Below are 6,000 nucleotides of genomic sequence, written 5' to 3'. Positions count from 1 at the left end.
ACACACGAGATCCTCTCCCTCTTGGCGCAGCCCTACCTCTCTTCCTCCTCGTCTCTCGTAGTGCTTAGCGAGGCCCTGCTGGAGTACCATGCTCCTCCACCACCACCACGTCGTCGTGCTGCTGCTGGATGGAGTCTTCCCCAACCTCTCCTTCTCCGCTTGCTGGATCAAGGCGTAGGAGACGTCACCGGACTGTACGTGTGTTGAACACGGAGGTGCCGTCCGTTCGGCACTAGGATCATCAATGATTTGGATCACGACGAGTACGACTCCATCAACCCCGTTCACTTGAACGCTTCCACTTAGCGATCTACAAGGGTATGTAGATGCACTCTCCTTCCCCTCGTTGCTAGATTACTCCATAGATTGATCTTGGTGATGCGTAGAAAATTTTGAATTTCTGCTACGTTCCCCAACAGTGGCATCATGAGCTAGGTCTATGCGTAGTTACTATGCACGAGTAGAACACAAAGTAGTTGTTGGCGTCGATATTGTCAATTATCTTGCCGTTACTAGTCTTATCTTGATTCGGCGGCATCGTGGGATGAAGCGGCCCGGACCAACCTTACACGTACGCTTACGTGAGACCGGTTCCACCGACTGACATGCACTAGTTGCATAAGGTGGCTGGCAGGTGTCTGTCTCTCCCACTTTAGTCGGATCGGATCCGATGAACAGGATCCTTATGAAGGGTAAATAGAAATTGGCAATTCACGTTGTGGTTTTGGTGTAGGTAAGAAACGTTCTTGTTAGAAACCTATAGCAGCCATGTAAAAACTTGCAACAACAATTAGAGGACGTCTAACTTGTTTTTGCAGCAAGTGTTTTGTGATGTGATATGGCCAAAGGATGTGATGAATGATATATATGTGATGTATGAGATCATGTTCTTGTAATAGGAATCACGACTTGCATGTCGATGAGTATGACAACCGGCAGGAGCCATAGGAGTTGTCTTTATTTTTTGTATGACCCGCGTGTCATTGAGAAACGCCATGTAAATTACTTTACTTTATTACTAAACGTGTTAGCCATAGTAGTAGAAGTAATAGTTGGCGAGTAACTTCATGGAGACACGATGATGGAGATCATGGTGTCATGCCGGTGACAAGATGATCATGGAGCCCCAAGATGGAGATCAAAGGAGCTATATGATATTGGCCATATCATGTCACTATTATTTGATTGCATGTGATGTTTATCATGTTTTTACATCTTGTTTACTTAGAATGACGGTAGTAAATAAGATGATCCCTCATAATAATTTCAAGAAAGTGTTCCCCCTAACTGTGCACCATTGCGACAGTTCATTGTTTCGAAGCACCACGTGATGATCGGGTGTGATAGATTCAAACGTTCACATACAACGGGTGTAAGACAGATTTACACATGCAAACACTTAGGTTGACTTGACGAGCCTAGCATGTACAGACATGGTCTCGGAACACAGAAGACCGAAAGGTCGAACATGAGTCGTATAGAAGATACGATCAACATGAAGATGTTCACCGATGTTGACTAGTCCGTCTCACGTGATGATCGGACACGACCTAGTTGACTCGGATCATGTAATCACTTAGATGACTAGAAGGATGTCTATCTGAGTGGGAGTTCATAAGATGAACTTAATTATCCTGAACATAGTCAAAAGGTCTTCGCAAATTATGTCGTGGCTCACACTTCAGTTCTACTGTTTAAATATGTTCCTGGAGAAAATTTAGTTGAAAGTTGATAGTAGCAATTATGCGGACTAGGTTCGTAAACTGAGGATTGTCCTCATTGCTTCATAGAAGGCTTGTGTCCTTAATGCACCGCTCAGTGTGCTGAACCTCGAACGTCATTTGTGGATGTTGCGAACATTTGACATACACATTTTGATAACTACGTGATAGTTCAGTTAAATGGTTTAGAGTTGAGGCACCGAAGACGTTTTTGAAACGTCACGAAACATATGAGATGTTTCGAGGGCTGAAATTGGGATTTCAGGCTCGTGCCCACGTCAAGAGGTATAAGACCTCTGACGATTTTTTTAGCCTACAAACTAAGGGAGAAAAGCTCAATTGTTGAGCTTGTGCTCAGATTGTCTGAGTACAACAATCATTTGAATCGAGTGGGAGTTGATCTTCCAGATGAGATAGTGATGTTTCTCCGAACTCATTACCACCAAGCTGCTAGAGCTTCGTGATGAACTATAATATATCAGGGACATATATGATGATCCTTGAGATATTCGCGATGTTTGACACCACAAAAGTAGAAATCAAGACGGAGCATCAATTGTTGATGGTTGGTGAAACCACTAGTGTCAAGAAGGGCAAGGGCAAGAAGGGATACTTCATGAAACGGCAAATCAGCTGCTGCTCTAGTGAAGAAACCCAAGGTTGAACCCAAACCCAAGACTAAGTGCTTCTGTAATAAGGGGAACAACCACTGGAGCAGAATTATCCTAGATACTTGGTAGATGAGAAGGCTGGCAAGGTCGATAGAAGTATATTGGATATACATTGTGTTAATGTGTACTTTACTAGTACTCCTAGTAGCACCATGGTATTAGATACCGGTTCGGTTGCTAAGTGTTAGTAAACTCGAAATAAAAGGCTGCGGAGTAAACGGAGACTAGCTAAAGGTGAGCTGGCGATATGTGTTGGAAGTTTTTCCCAAGCTTGATGTGATCAAGCATCGCACGCTCCCTCTACCATCGAGATTGGTGTTTGCGTTGAGCATAGACATGATTGGATTATGTCTATCACAATACGGTTATTCATTTAAGGAGAATAATGGTTACTCTGTTTATTTGAATAATACCTTCAATGGTCTTGCACCTAAAATGAATGGTTTATTGAATCTCGATCGTAGTGATACACATGTTCATGCCAAAAGATATAAGATAGTAATGATAGTACCACCTACTTGTGGCACTGCCACGTAAGTCATATCAGTATAAAACGCATGAAGAAGCTCCATGTTGATGGATCTTTGGGCTCACTCGTTTTGAAAAGTTTGAGACATGCGAATCATGTCTATTGGTGTATATGCATGAAGAAACTCCATGCAAATGGACCGTTTGGACTCACTTGATTTTGAATCACTTGAGACATGCAAATCATACCACATGGGCAAGATGACTGAAAGCCTCGTTTTCAGTAAAATGGAACTAGAAAGCAACTTGTTGGAAGCAATACATTTTGATGTGTGCAGTCCAATGAGTGCTGAGGCGTGTAGTGGATATCGTTATGTTCTTACTTCACAGATGATTTGAGTAGATGTTGAGTATATTTACTTGATGAATCACGAGTCTGAATTATTGAAAGGTTCAAGTAATTTCAGGGTGAAGTTGAAGATCGTCGTGACAAGAGGATAAAATATCTATGATATGATCATAGAGATGAATATCTGAATTGCGAGTTTGGCACAGAATTAAGACATTGTGGAAATTGTTTCACAACTAATACAGCCTGAAACACCATAGTATGATGGTGTGTCCGAACATCATAACTGCACCCTATTGGATATGATGCATACCATGATGTCTCTTATCGAATTACCACGATAGTTTATGGGTTAGGCATTAGAGACAACCACATTCACTTTAAATAGGGCACCACGTAATTCCGATGAGATGACACCGTATGAACTATGGTTTAGAGAAACCTAAGCTGTCATTTGTTAAAAGGTTTAGGGCTGCGACGCTTATGTGAAAAGTTTCAGGCTGACAAGCTCGAACCCAAAGCGGATAAATGCATCTTCATAGGACACCCAAAACAGTTGGGTGTACCTCCTGTCTCAAATCCGAAAGCAATAAGGGATTGTTTCTAGAATCGGGTCCTTTCCCGAGGAAAAGTTTCTCTCGAAAGAATTGAGTGGGAGGATGGTGGAGACTTGATGAGGTTATTGAACCGTCTCTTCAACTAGTATGTGGCCGGGCACAGGGAGTTGTTCCTACGGCACCTACACCAATTGAAGTGGAAGCTTATGATGGTGATCATGAAACTTCAGATCAAGTCACTACCAAACCTCGTGGGATGACAAGGATGCGTACTACTTCAGAATGGTACGTAATCCTGTCTTGGAAGTCATGTTCCTAGACAACAATGAACCTACGAGCTATGGAGAAGCGATGGTGGGCCTGGATTCCAAAATGGCTCGAGGCCATATAATCCGAGAGAGGATCCATATATGAAAACAAAGTGTAGACTTTGGAAGAACTACTTGATGGTCGTAAGGCTGTTAGGTACATATGGATTTTAAAAGGAAGACGGACAATGATGGTAAGTATCACCATTTAGAAAGCTCGACTTGTCGTTAAGATGTTTTCCGACAAGTTCAAGGAGTTGACTACGATGAGACTTTCTCACTCGTAGCGATGCTAAGAGTCTGTTGGAATTATATTAGCGATTACTGCATTATTTATGAAATCTTGCAGACAGGATGTCAAAACATTGTTCCCTCGACGATTTTCTTGAGGAAAGGTTGTATGTGATACAACCGGAAGATTTTGTCAATCCTGAAAGATGCTAACAAGTATGCAAAGCTCCAGCAATCCTTCTAAGGACTGGAGTAAGCATCTCGGAGTTGGAATGTATGCTTTGATGAGATGATCAAAGTTTTGGGGTGTATACAAAGTTTATGGGAAACTTGTATTTCCAAAGAAGTGAGTGGGAGCACTATAGAATTTCTGATGAGTATATGTTGTTGACATATTGTTGATCAGAAATGACGTAGAATTTCTGGAAAGCATATAGGGTTATTTGGAAAGTGTTTTTCAATGGAAAGCCTGGATTAAGCTACTTGAACATTGAGCATCAAGATCTATAAGGATAGATCAAAACGCTTAATGGTACTTTCAAATGAGCACATACCTTGACATGATCTTGAAGGTGTTCAAGATGGATCAGTCAAAGAAGGAGTTCTTGCCTGAGATGTAAGGTATGAAGTTAAGACTTAAAGCTCGACCACGGCAGAAGAAAGAGGAAGGACGAAGGTCGTCCCCTATGCTTTTGTCATAGGCTCCATACGATATGCCATGCTGAGTACCACATGCTGATGTGTGCCTTGCCACATATTTGGCAAGAGGGTACAAAGGTGATCTAGGAGTAGATCACCAGATAGCGGTCTAAATTATCCTTAGAGGAATAAGGATATGTTTCTCGGTTATGGAGGTGATAAAGAGTTCGACGTAAAGAGTTACTTCGATGCAAGCTTAACACCTATCCGGATAGCTCTGAGTAGAGATACCGGATACGTATAATGGAGCAACAATTTAGAATAGCTCCAAGTAGAACAGTTATTTGAAATGGCTCCAAATGTACCGTAGTAGTTGCATCTATAAGATGACATAGAAATTTTCGAAGTACATACAGATCTGAATGCTGCAGACCCGTTGACTGAAACCTCCCTCACAAGCATAACATGATTAAACCCAGAACTCTTGGGTGTTAGTCACATGGGGATGTGACCTTGAGTGTTAATCACATATCGATGTAAACTGGATTATTGACTCTAGTGCAAGTGGGAGACTGTTGGAAATATGCCCTAGAGGCAATAATAAATTGGTTATTATTATATTTCCTTGTTCATGATAATCATTTATTATCCATGCTAGAATTGTATTGATAGAAAACTCAGATACATGTGTGGATACATAGACAACACCATGTCCCTAGTAAGCCTCTAGTTGACTGGCTCGTTGATCAATAGATGGTTACGGTTTCCTGACCATGGACATTGGATGTCGTTAATAACGGGATCACATCATTAGGAGAATGATGTGATGGACAAGACCCAATCCTAAGCCTAGCACAAGATCGTGTAGTTCGTATGCTAAAGCTTTTCTAATGTCAAGTATCATTTCCTTAGACCATGAGATTGTGCAACTCCCGGATACCGTAGGAATGCTTTGGGTGTGCCAAACGTCACAACGTAACTGGGTGGCTATAAAGGTACACTACAGGTATCTCCGAAAGTGTCTATTGGGTTGGCACAAATCGAGACTGGGATTTG

The sequence above is a fragment of the Triticum urartu genome, chromosome 1A, assembly GCF_056163025.1.
Source record: "Triticum urartu cultivar PI428250 chromosome 1A, HENAU_Tu73, whole genome shotgun sequence".
NCBI lineage: Eukaryota > Viridiplantae > Streptophyta > Magnoliopsida > Poales > Poaceae > Triticum > Triticum urartu.
This window is presented reverse-complemented; position numbering follows the sequence as displayed.